A 14,290-nucleotide genomic window follows, 5' to 3' on the forward strand; every position below is an offset into this window, starting at 1 on the left:
TATGCTCCTTTTCATGGATATTAATACCTTCTACTTCTTTATTTTGTCTTATATATTGAGCCAATGGTTCCAGATATAACGCAAATAATAATGGTGAGCACGCACAGCCCTACCTTGTTCCTCTTTGCAGCTTAATACTATTTGATAGGTAGCCATTAATTTTAATCCTTGCCGTAGGGTTATCATAAAGTGCCTGTATTGTCTTAATTATATTTTCGTGAAAGCCAAATGTATGCAAGACTCGGTAAAGAAAGTTTCAATTAACTGAATCAAATGATTTTTCTGCAAAACGAACCAAAAACAAGGAGCACGAGAACAAAACTGAGTCCACAAATACACAAAAGAGTCCAGAACAGGAAGGCGAATGTCCAAAGAGGCCCGAAGGCCAACCCGAGAGGCGACAACACAAAAGTCCAGTCCAACCGTTCCGGAGGCCGGCCACGGGAAAGGTGGCCACGGTGACAGAACAGATCCGGAGGCCGACCACGCGGAAGGCAGCGGCGGCGGCGAAGGCGGAACAGTTCAGGGGGCCGGCCGCGCGGAAGGCAGCGGCGGCGGCGAAGCAGTTTAGGGGGCCGGCAGTGCGCAAGGCAGCGGCGGCGGCGAAGCAGTTCAGGGGGCCGGCAGTGCGCAAGGCGGCGGCGAAGCAGTTCAGGGGTCCGGCAGTGCGCAAGGCGGCGGCGAAGCAGTTCAGGGGGCCGGCAGTGCGCAAGGCAGCGGCGGCTCTCCAGTGTCAGGCGTACTGGCCGAGGCCCGGTGGGCACGGGACCAGTCGAGGCGGGAGCAGATGAAGCACAGGCTGAGGCTGCAGCAGACGAAGACTCTGAGGCTGAGGCTGCAGCAGACGAAGACTCTGAGGCTGAGGCTGCAGCAGACGAAGAACAGGCTGAGGCTGCAGCAGACGAAGCACAGGCCGGAGCTGCAGCAGACGAAGCACAGGCTGGACCAGGCGTAGCAGAAGGTGGCTGGATGGGCTCCTCGGGCCCTCCAGCAGACGAGGCGTGAGGCCGGACGGGCTCCTCGGGCCCTCCAGCTGAGACAGGAGGCTGAACGGGCTCCTCGGACCCTCCAGCGGAGACAGAAGGCTGAACGGGCCCCTCGGACCCTCCAGCTAACGTGGCATGAGGCTGGTGCGGTTCTCCAGAACCCCCAGCTGACGAGGAAGGTTGCTGAACGGGCCCCTCGGACCCTCCAGCGGAGACAGAAGGCTGAACGGGCCCCTCGGACCCTCCAGCGGAGACAGAAGGCTGAACGGGCCCCTCGGACCCTCCAGCGGAGACAGGAGGCTGAACGGGCCCCTCGGACCCTCCAGCTGATGAGGTAGGTGGCGGCGTGGGAGCCGCGGAGTCCTGGATGAGCTCATCCGAGCTCCCAGCAGGAGCTGATGCAGAGCCAGAGAGATTTGAGACCCCTGGCTGAATGTTAAGCTGACCAGCGGACCGTACTGCTATCGGGGACTGGGCTACAGGAGCTACTGGGGCCTGCGCTACAGGCGGCACTGGAGACTGAACTGAGGGTGGCTGCGAGGGAGCTAACTGAACTGAGGGTGGCTGCGAGGGAGCTAACTGAACTGAGGGTGGCTGCGAGGGAGCTAACTGAACTGAGGGTGGCTGCGAGGGAGCTAACTGAACTGAGGGTGACTGCGAGGGAGCTAACTGAACTGAGGGTGGCTGCGAGGGAGCTAACTGAACTGAGGGTGGCTGCGAGGGAGCTAACTGAGCTGAGGGTGGCTGCGAGGGGGCTAACTGAACTGAGGGTGGCTGCGAGGGAGCTAACTGAGTTGTGAGAGGCTGCAGACCCTGGTGGCTCCGAGGGCCCCCGAGAGCCAGGCGTGTTCCCCGAAAGATGTGCTGACTATCGGGGGTAGGCCACGGCTTTCCCCGGAGCTCCTCCTCTACGTGGGTGCGAGCTGCTTGCTGCTGCTCACAGAGACCGGACTCCATGATTTCCTTAGTAGGTCTTTCTAAACAACTAAACACTGTACTGTCAGTCTCCGAACACGATTCAGTCATAGTGTCCGGCCCCGGCAAATCAATGCTCATCTCACTCTGCTTCATAGAGGGGACGTGAGGCACGAAAACGCAGTCACTCACCGGAGTTAATGCGGTGCCACGGCGGCGCCAGCGCCGCCCCCTTCTGGTAGCTGGCGCGATGGGCGCTGATGGCACCAATGCAGGGGGTGATGTAGCGGCGATCTCCCGGTCGTCCGCCCACATCCTTGCCAGAAATGAGGCAGGCGAAGTAAAGTCTAAGCGGATTGGAGACGGCGAGCGGCTGGTAGGCTGTGCAGCAGGTGAGAGGTCCTCCTCCGGGATGAGCCAGGGCTTCCACCGGAGCTCGTCCTCCCGATAAGCCCGTAACACCTGCTGCCGCTCTTCCTCGCCAAAGTCTATGGCCTCCGTCGTCTCCGTGTGCCACGCCGTGCGGCCAGACCGCGGTGAAGACGCGGAAGCCGACGGGGCGCGAGCGGAGGGTGTGTCGGTGGCGAGCCTCACCGTTCCAACCGCAACTGCTTCTGGCTCGCGAAGCAGCGGGGAAACGGGACAACAGCAGGGCTCTGGCGGCACCGCCCGCACACTAGGCAGCCGTGGCTGCGGACAGAGTTGGAGAGCGGTGATGAGAAAGTCAGTGATCAGCGGGTGTAGTGCCTCCCATAGCCAGGGAAACACAGACACGCATACTCCCGCTTGGCGGGCTAACTCCTCCCGTTCCTCCTCTCTGGAGCACCGCAGCCATTTACCACATAGTGACTCCACCGTCTGGAGGATCTCCCTCTCTTGTGTCGCTGGGTCCGACATGGTCGCGTCGTACTGTCATGGTCTGCAGAGACAGGCCGTGCGGTGGTGTGTGTGATGGACCCAGGTGCATACACAAGTGAGTAGACGGGAGTGGACTTAACAGAAAGCGAGCCTTTATTATGGCTGAAGACAAAGTGCACAAACAAAGCAGGGATGGCGTGACTAGACTATAACTAAACTGGGAAAACTAATACTGCGACAAACTAAGAAAACTCAGACTATGATGATCACTGCAAGGACTGACCGTGAAAACATGGAGGTGACAACACAGACGACGCGACACAGACTGTACGAAACACAGAGACTAAATACACATGAGGGATGATCAGGGGAAGTGGATGCACACGGGGAACACAGGTGACACTGATAATCATAACAAGACACGGCAGGAGTGAACGTAACACTGATGGGAGATGGGCAAAGTAAAGCAGGAAGTACACAGAGGTTCAAACAGGAGGAGAGAGAGCACGGGGAGAACGCAGACATAACGGGCTGGGGAAAACATAGAATAAAGCACAAAGAGAGACGAGGGCTCATAAATACACAGAGGGGCACACAGGGGGTAAGAGTCACGAAGGGAAAACACATAAGGAACAACGTAACAGATCAACCCAGGAAGCATGGCCTAAATAAAGAACAAAATACAAAAATACATGAAAACTAAGAATACTGGGCCCACATGGCCCAGGACCATGACATACAGAGTCTTATAAAATGTTTCAAATGCACTCTGAACTTCTATTGGTTTATTTTTTATTAGTTTTGTCACTGGATGTTTAATTTTGTGAACTGTATTATCTGCTATTTTCTTTTTTAGTTTCCAGGCTAATACATTCTTTGCTTTTGATCCTCCCTCATAATACCTTTGTTTAAGAAACATAAATTTTTTTAAATTTCATATGTGGTCAAATCATTTATTTCATTTCTTGTTTTCCTAATTTCCTGCAATATATCCTGAGATGTTTTTCTTTCATGCCTTTTCTCTAATTCCTATTTTGTAGCTCTTCTATTTCTTATTTCTCATCTTTTTCTTATAAGAGGATATTGCTATAATTTTCCCTCTCAGGACAGCTTTTAAGGCATCCCACAGTATAGGACGAGACACCTCACCATTGTCATTAGTTTCCATATAGAAGTGAATCTGTTTCTCAATTTGTCCTTTAAAGTGAGGATCATTCAGAAAGCTTGAATTTAATTTCCAATTATTGAGTTTTGGTTGCACGTTTAAAATCAACAGAAAGGTATACTGGTGCATGATCGCTTAACTCTGTTGCTCCAATTGCACAAGTGTTTATTTTATCTTTATTTTTCCCAAAAGTTATGAAATAATCTATTCTTGTGTATAACGAGTGCGGTGAGGAAAAATGAGTATAATCCCTTTGGTAGGGATGCAAGTCTCTCCATATATCAATTAGTCCCACCTCCTTCATCAATGTATTTATATTCTTAATTAATGTTTTAGTATTCTGTGCTTTTCTATTGGAAATATCTAGCTTTGGTTGTAGATGTATATTTAAATCTCCTCCGCAAATTAGGAAACCTACTGTCTCTGTTACCATCACATCTATAATTTTCTTAAAGAAATAAATATCGCTTCCAGGGGGTGCATATATATTTAACAACGTGACTGGGTTCCCCTCAATGTTTCCCCTTACCAAAATATAACATCCCTCTTTATCACTTATCTCGGATATTTTTTCAAAGAGTAATTTGCTTGATAACAGGATAGCCACTCCTCTCCTTCGTCCAGTTTTATAGGAAGAGGAGAAACTGTTGTATAACCCATTCTTTTCAGTTTTTCATGCTCCTTACAGTCTAGATGGGTTTCCTGTAGATACACTATTTGTACTTGTTCTTTCTTCTTTTTAGTAAAAATTTTATTACGTTTAATTGCATTCGACAGGCCATTTACATTATATGATATGATTTTTATCTTATCTTTAAGCATACCCTTACTATTTGAATATTATTAATGTAACAACGACATGTACCATCAGACCACTCCCTAAACATACATAAGCAAACATTAATATTAACATTAACGCTGTATAAAACAACAGCTACAGAAATAAGCTTTATTTGGTCAAAGAAAAAAAAAAAAAAAAAAAGACTTCCAACTATGGGGTCCCCGATATGACCCCGATAAAAGAGGGGGCTTCGAGGGGGGCCTCTCTCACCTCTATGTGAGACAGGGCCTTCCTTAACCAGCAGGCCAATGTCCATTCTACTAATAGCATAGGTAGCACGTCCGCCTATTTTCAATTTCTGCATTGCCACTTCAGTATATTATTTCGAGATAAGAAGTCTTTACCAGTGTATATGGCTATAGCTTGCTTCCAGCTTTGATATCATTGATTTCAATGAAGAGCTTTGTGATTGTAGCAAAGGGCTGGTAGCTCTGAGAGTCCCACTGATGAGTTCGCAGTTATCTAAAGAGCTTAGAAAAAAGGCATCTGGACTTCTTTAAGTTTTTTGAAGACGTTTCGCCTTTCACCTCTCATCCAAGAAGCTTCTTTATTTCTAGGGTCAAATGGTGGAGAGTCCCAGATTAGCCTGTGTACAAACAGACTTCAGCCATATGAGAGTGAGTGTGAGTGAATGAGAGCACACACAGGACACTCTGATCTCTGAATGTGTGTGACGCAGTGAAAAAGAGGATTGTACTGGATATACTGTGACTGACAAACAGAGTTTAAAGAGAAAGGTGTTTGGATTAAAATGGATTATGCTAAAGTGAACGTGCTAATGAAATATGAACTGACTGAAATGTGAAGTGAAGATAATTCAGATGTAAAAGAGAGAGAAACTGATAATAAGGTGGGGCTGGAGATCAGTGAAGGGCATGTAAACACCTGATTGGTTGAGTAGATATCAGATCGACAGTTTCACAGTTTTCCCTGTGGATTATAACTTTAAGAAGATGTAACATTCATCAATGAATCCTGCTCTCTGGATTATTTCCATGAACACTGAGCTGAATCACATCTACAGTGCTGGAAGTGCCCGTCTCACCACCAACCTCTCTGTGCACATTCACTTTTCAACCCTTTGTGAGACACTAAAGGTGTAAATCTGAGTATTAATCTATGTTAGTGCGAACACCTCTAATTTTATTTATTTTTTATTTACCATATTTTCACGACCATAAGACGCACTGTGCTAAAAGGCGCAGTCTCAGTTATGTGTGCCATTACTGTATTTAACACACACATAAGGCGCACTGGATCATAGGGAGCATACAAGTACCGTATGCGTATTTAAAAATAAAGCGGGAGCAAACCTGAGTTCGGTACCTTACTCACATTTTTATTACCAGTAATCGTCATCATCAACAACACACAAGCATACAAGTGTGTGTATTTAAAAATAAAGCAGGAGCAAAACAAAGTTTGGTACTCACATTTTTATCATCAATCAAACCCATCGAAGTCCTCATCCTCTGTGTCTGAATTGAACAGCTGCGCTAAATCTCCATCAAACATGCCAGGTTCACTTTCTTCACTGTCAGAGTCACTTTCCGTGCCGTGCGGCTCCTCGGAAATGATGGCGGCTTTGCGAAAGCTCGAACAACAGTGCCAGCAGCCATGTTAGCTCAAGCATCTACAATCCATTGGCAAATTGTGGCGTAACTCGCCCGGCGCTGCCTTCCACTCTTGGTGAAACTGTGGTCTCCATCGGTCATCCATCGCTGGATGTGTTTGTCGCCGATGTGTTTGCTGCAGTAGGAGCGGAAGATGGCCAGCATTTCCTTATAATCCGCTGGAAGTTGCTGCGCTACCGTAGTCCTGGTCCGGATGGAAAAATGGCACCGTTTCATAAAAAGTGAAAGTGAAACTGCTTTTAGCCGAATGGTGACCGTCGAAACGCTTCTCCCGCTCGTTCTTTGCTTGATGATCGCCTTATGTCCGCGGAAACTCAGCTGCGTATTCTTGACCTGTAGGAGCTTGTTTTCCAGATTCCTCTACTTGCGAACCATCGATTCATTAACCTTAAATTCTCTCGCCGCTGCTCGATTTCCATGTTCCTCCGCGTAGCTGATGGCCTTCAGTTTAAACTGTGCTTCATAAGCGTGTCTCTTTGCCATTTTCAGGGTTGTTAAAACAACGGTGTCCTGCATAACGCACATACCTGTTCTTTTATACAGGTATGTGCAATAAAGTCAACGCACACACTTCACCCTTTAGCGTTCTCATGGTGTTCTCTACTACGTCCTCCTTACAACACAAAGGGCGCACTGTGCTATAGGGCGCGCCGTACTTTTTGAAGAAAATCTAAGACTTTTAAGTGCGCCTTATGGTTGTGAAAATACGGTAACCTTTATTTAACCAGGAATGTGCCGTTGAGATCAAAAACCTCTTTTTCAAGGGAGTCCTGGCCAAGAGGCAGCACATTTCAAAACAAATACATACGAACAAACAAAGTTAAAATTACACAAAACAATTACACATTATTGAGGCAGTCTGTAGGCCTTTGAGTTTAGTTTTAAAAACATTTAAAGACAACAGTTCAGTCAGTTTTCAGTCTTTCTTTAACAGGTTCCACGAAAAAGGCGCAGAGTGGACAAAGGCTTTCTTACCCAGCTCTGTGGGGACAAGGGGAACAGACAGCAGCAGCTGATCATTTGAACGCAAGGAGTAAGAACCACTATTTGTCCATTTGACCAAAGTACAAATATAAGGAGGCAACAATCCAAGCATAGCTTTGTAAATAAAAGTATACCAGTGCCCCCTGTCTTCTAATGGCCAAAGAAGGCCATTTTACTCTTAAGTACAAGTCATAGTGATGGGTCAGATGTCTACAGTTGGTAATGAACCTCAAGGAAGCATGATACATCGTGTCCAACATTAGAAGACATGAAGAAGAAGCGTTCATATACAGAATGTCACCATAATCTAAAACAGATAAAAAGGTTGCAGTGACGAGGCGTTTTTTTACTGCAAAAGAAAAACACTGTTTATTACGGTAGAAAAAATGAAGTTTAAGTCTCAGTTTCTTTACAAGTCTCTCTATATGTGGTTTAAAGGTGAATGAGTCATCAATCCAGACACCAAGGTATTTATATTCATGAACTATCTCTATGACATTTCCTTCAAGGGTAGACACCACTGGAATAGGCTCCGGGACCTTCTTTAAGTTAAAAAATAACATTAGCTTAGTCTTGTCAGCATTGAGAACTAATTTTAGCTGAATAAGTGAATGCTGGAAAGCAACAAAGGCTTTCTTTAAGGTTTCAATGGCCTGAGCAAGAGATGATCCATAACAATATATAACTGTGTCGTCAGCATAAAAATGCAAATTTGTGTCTGAAACATTTTGACCCAAGTCATTAATATGTAAAAGGAACAGAAGGGGACCCAAAACTGAGCCCTGTGGCACCCCCTTGTGGACAGCAACAAATTTAGAACAAAGACCTTCAAGTAGAGCTGGGCGATATATCGAGTTTTTAAAAAATATCGATATATTTTTATACGAGATATAAGATGTGACAATATCTTTTATATCGATATAGTCTATGTTACGTTATAACTATACTTGTGGAGCCGCAAGTTTGCCTCTCTTTCGTCCAATTTTGTCTTTTCGCAACGTTACTCGGCCTCGCCCTTCCATCACTGAACACAACTCCCCCTCCTCCCCCATCGCTTCACCTGCAGGAAGCGACAAGATGAACACGGCAAATCTCCGTTAACGAGTTACTGCGCATCGACCCGTGCGTGGGGCTGGACGCACGGGTCGCTAGCTAACCACGCTAACGAGCTAACCACGCTAACGAGCTAACGCCATGCAGCCCAGAGGCGCTGCATGGCCTAAAATCCTTGTATTTTCTCAAAAGTTGACAGCGCGCCTTATGTATGAATTCTGGTTGTGCTTGATGGCCACGAAGCGATTTTATGTGGTACACAGCGCTCAGCAATCTGTCAAAAAACGTTTTAGTACGACTTTGGTAAGCTACGGTGCTGCACCGCTTGATGGTTTGTCAGAGCATTACAGCTGAGCCTCACGGAGTGATACGTACTGTGCTTCAACGTAATATTACCATTTCTGTGTATAAGGACCATAAATGGCACCTGTTAAGTGACGTGGTTATGAAGAGGATTTCAAACTCAATGCTGTCAGTCACACAGTAGAAGTTGGGAACAGAGCAGCTGTGAAATCTGTCTTTGTTATTATGCTCAGCGTCTTTTAGTTTACATTTTGATTCCACAATTGTGAGCTTTTTTGTTATGCACAAAAACAACATTGTTTTCTTTTATTCGTGGAGCATTATTATTTAATAAATGCTCATAATTTATTTTTGAGTAAATTTTATGTACATCTATGCTCTATGTTAAAAAAAGTGCCTGTGTGACATCTGGGTCACAGCTTTGACTAAGAACTCTCTTTTTGTTCTTACTTTATGGCTTAAAAAAAAATCGCGATATATATCTTATATCGCCGTCTAGGTAAAAAATATCGAGATATGAATTTTGGGTCATATCGCCCAGCCCTACCTTCAAGTTTAATGCACTGGTTTCTAGGGATGGGTATCGAAAACCGGTTCTTGTTGAGAACCGGTTCCCACTGTATCAATTCCTTGGAATCGTTTGCCACTTTTAAAAACGATTCCCTTATCGATTCCAGTCGCCCCGAATGACGTCATCACGTTGAGTAGCGTCTTTTACCCAGTAGGAAACACGGCGCCTGAGCGGCACAAACGCTCAAAAGTTTGGTTACACTTTATGAGAAAGGATGACAACAGGGCAACGTGCAATACTTGCAAAGTAGAGATTTCATCAAAGGGAGGAAACACTACGAATATGCAAAAGCATTTGCTCAAAAAACACGCGATTGCTTTCAACGAATGTCGTGTTTTTGATCCGCTCCGGACTAGCGAAGCTCAACCCAGCAGCAGCGGTAGCGTTTCCACGTCCTCTCCCGTTAATACTGCAGGTAACTAATCAATTAGCATTGCATATTATGTTAGCGCGATTTACCTTATTACAAAACCTGCTATTACTGTGCGTTGCATTTAGATAACCATGATGAGAGAGACAGAGTCTGGCTGGCTCAGATGCTGGCAGTTCTCGCTGCAGTCTACCGGTAGCGTCTCCTTTCAGGCCAGGATAGACGAATGTCACCCAGCAGTGTCTAAGTTTGTGGTCAAAGGCTTGCACCCATTTGCCACAGCAGATGCCCCCGATTTCACTTTGGTAAGTGAATGTGTTTAATTGTAGGCAGGGACATTACTGGATATTCTTGTGTAATTGCTACAGAATAATTTATGTTAAACTTTGTTATTGCTACAGGAGAATATTTATTTTATTATTTTACATATACGTTTTTTTTCCTGGGGACCCTGTGACACCCCATTGAAGAGCCGTAGGCTGTGGATCTCTTAAGATCCCACTGTTGGGTTTGTAAGGCCATGTTACTCCTAAATTTCTATCTTGTTCAAAGAGAAGATATAAAACAAAGTTCTAAGCTAATCGACCTTAGTGTTCTCCTTTTTTAAAAATAAGAATCGATAAGAGAATCGATAAGGAATCGAATCGTTAAACAGAATCGAAAATGGAATCGGAATCGTTAAAATCTTATCAATACCCATCCCTACTGGTTTCTATTATTCAGATAATTTGAGAACCACACATGTTCTGACAATCCAAGGCTGAGCAGTCTGTTTTTTAGGACAGCATGATCAACAGTGTCAAAAGCTTTTGAGAGGTCAATAAAGAGTGACGCACAGTACAATTTCTTATCAAGTGCCACAATAATATCATTTATCACTTTCATAGTGGCAGTGTTAGTACTGTGTTTTTTCCTGAAGCCTGACTGAAATTTGGAGACAATATCATTAGAGTACAAAAACTCTTTCAGCTGGTCACAAACTAGAGATTCCAGGATTTTGGATAAAACACACAAATTTGATATTGGCCTATAATTAGTGTTGAGAAATCAGTTTTACCCCGGTTCTTTTTATTCCTCGAGCATCCACAGATGGCACCGGACTCAGTAGTCATTTTTACAAAATCTTTATTCATCTTTATTCATCTTCATTCTTCTTCATTTAAGCATGCACTTCTAGAAGGGAAGACGAGCCGGTGTCCCTCTGCAAAAATCTTCACCCCTTTGTTAGTTACAGCCAGCTTTATACAAGCGACCGCATCATAAAACCCCCCACGGTGTGCTGCAAACTCTGTCTGTGTCTATGTGCACGAGCACATGAATGCCTACATGTGCGCGTTCCCACGTGTCTATGTGAGTGCTCGTGTGTGACTGTGTACACATACCTGTGTGTATGTGTGAGTGCACATGAGTGAGTGTGTGTGTGGATGTGTGTGCGTGACAGTTAAAACACTGTGGGTGTAGGTAACTTTCTAAAGGTCATAAAACCCCCACCTTAAAACATCCTCTGGGGAATTTCCACTCAGTGGGGGAGAAGCCTTCTAAAATCTACTCCTAAATTCACAACACAATAAGGCCTTTATTACTTTACAGACAGTATCTCTACAATAGTTCTACATTCTATGTTAACACATTTCTAAACTCTAAAATAAGCTAAACACTCCTACATTAGTCAACACCGATGGATCACCTCCTTTCAATAAAGGCAAAACAAAAGCTGATTTCCGAACCGATGGAATTTCTTTGGTTTTAATTGAAAAATTAAATAGAATTGAGAGTGGTTCTGCAATAAAATCCGCTGCCAGCTTCAAAAAATAAGGTTCCATCAATTCTGGACCAGGTTTTCTGTGATCCAAAGCCTTTAAAGCTTTATGCACTTCATTAACACTAAAAGGTACAACGTTAAAACGGTCTCCAGAAAACATAGAGAATTCTGGGCAAGAATTTGTTAAAAAAAAGTTTCTGCAGAATCAAACAAGGAACCCACTGATAAAAGTGCTCATTAAAGCAATTCAAAATTTCAGTTTTATCATCAATTGAGACTGAAACCTTTCCTAAATTTGTTGTAAAAGATTGAGTCATTTTATTGGCAGAAAAAGACTTGATTACTTTCCAAAATTTCTGTGGATCGTTGAGGTTCTCAGTGGTGACAGACATAAAGTATTCAGATTTGGCCTTTTTAATAAGAGAAGTGCATTTATTTCTAAGCTGTTTGAAAACAGACCAATCAGTAGAAGTATCTGTCTGTCTCGCCTTGTCCCATGTTCTATTACGCTTGTGTATACTATCTGCGAGTGTTAGGGTCCCTGGGTCGTTGACCCAGTGTTTTGTGTTTTTGGTTCTTTGATTTTGTTATTTCATTATATTCTAGCTTTGCTTTATGGGTTTTAGGATTTTTCTTAGTTAAGGTCCTCTGGGTGGGGTTTGGTTAGAGTTTTAGTGTTTTGGTTTTCTGTCTGTGTTCCTTTGTTGCTGTCTCCCCTGTCTGCTGTATCCCCACATCCAGTCAGTGTCTGTGTCTGCCCTGGTCCCACGTCTCTGTTCCCTTTGTAGTGCCTGCATGTGAGTCTGTGTCTTTGTTCAGTCTGTGTTATGTGCTTCCTGTTTTACTTTGAAGGTCTCTGTCTTATCTCAGTGTGTTCAGTTTACGCTTCTTTGGTCTCGTCAGTTCTGATTTGTCCCAGCTGTGTTTCCCTCCTGTTACTCATTCCCTGATTGCTCCCTCTGTGTATTTAAGCCCTGTGTTTCTCTGTGTCCGTGTCACGATCTACCGTTTATTTTGCTGTGTGTTTTCTCAATCCGCCAGTGTTAGTTTATTTTTGACGTTTTTCCAGTTATGTTATGTTTGAGTTCAGCATTAAAGCTGTTTTGGTTTAAGTTTCTCTCTGGAGTCTGCATCTTGGGTCCTATCCCTGTCCACACACAGCCGTCACCTAACAGCGAGTGTCTGCGAAAACCAGGGATTTTCTTGACCTTTAATTCTAACTTTCCGTAAGGGTGCATGTTTATTAACAATTTCCATAAAACTTTCCTTAAAATATGTCCAAGCTAGCTCTACATCTGGTAATAGTCCGATTTTTTTCCCAATCAACTACTGACAAATCATGATGAAAAGCCTGTTCATTAAATTGTTTAAGATTCCTTTTGCACACTATGCGTGGCTTACATTTTGGAATTTTAGCATTTCTACAAACAGAAACAACACAGTGATCACTTAGGTCATTACAGAAAACACCAAGCGAAGAGAATTTATGAGGTACATTTGTTAAAATCAAATCAATTAATGTGGACTTTTCAGGGCATTTAAGATTTGGTTTGGTAGGAAGATAGACTAGCTGGGTAAGATTAATTGAATCACAAAATTCTTTAAATTCCCCTGAAGTTGCATTTAGCCAGTCCCAGTTCAAATCTCCAGCCATTAGTAGTCCAGTGTAATTTAATTTAGTCAAAAGGTGCTTTAATGAAGATAATGCCTCTTTTGAAGCAGATGGGGGCCTGTAACACCCAGCAATGGTTATCGAAAGAGTATTAGCAATATCTACATTCAAGGCCAAAAACTCCATTTGTTTGCATATCGATTGGGACAGAACAATCGAAGCATTAAATCTTGATTTAACATAAATAGCTACACCGCCTCCTTTAAACTCGTAAGTAATTTAATAATAACAATAATAATGGAGTGGATTTATATAGCGCTCTTCAAGGCACCCAAAGCGCATGACAATGCCACTATTCAGTCACTCTCACATTCACGCACTGGTGGAGGCAGCTACGGTTGTAGCCACAGCTGCCCTGGGGCAGACTGACAGAAGCCAGGCTGCCATATTGCGCCATCGGCCCCTCTTGCTAAAACCAGTAGGCGGTAGGGTAAATTTATCATATCACACTATATTATCCAATATTATATTACATTATATTATATTATAATATGTTATATTATATCCCCTTTCACATTAGAGCCACAACAGGACCCACTAGAACATGGGAACAAGTAAAAGTGAAATATAAGAATATTCTACAGAATGGTAATATTTATCACTTATATTGCTTTTAGTCTCTTGCAAAGAGACCCTGAAATAATCTGTTTGTTTGTTCATAACAGCAACCAAGAAAAGGGCAGAGCAAAAAAAGAATTCTGAAAACTCTCCTTATCAATCTTGCACCTTCCGCAATGGGTGGCTCGCGTATACGGACAGGACATGGCTGCGACAGGCTTCCCAAATCCACCTTCGCTTTTATAGCCGTGGTCTCTCATCTTGATTACACAAAATAATTTACAATTACTACTCTGAAATATGAATTACATCTGTAATAATCACATACATGTAATAGAATGTTAATAGTACATTTCCCATTATTAGGAAATGACCTGTATATATCTGTGTGAAATCAATAAAAGGATCAAGTGCTGCATTATCTTTAGTTACATTGATGTTATTTATTTATGGTGAAACAGTGGTGGAATATCGCTGTTGCTTTCGTATAAATGAAGCGGACATACCTGCGTGGCCACGATCTAATCCTGTTTACATAAAGTAAACCTGCTCCCGAGCAGGTTTACGCTTACGGCTCCTTTGCTATGACAGCAAGTCCCGGATGAGCTTCAAGGAAAC

This window comes from Astatotilapia calliptera, chromosome 15 (assembly GCF_900246225.1).
Source record: "Astatotilapia calliptera chromosome 15, fAstCal1.2, whole genome shotgun sequence".
Taxonomy (NCBI): domain Eukaryota; kingdom Metazoa; phylum Chordata; class Actinopteri; order Cichliformes; family Cichlidae; genus Astatotilapia; species Astatotilapia calliptera.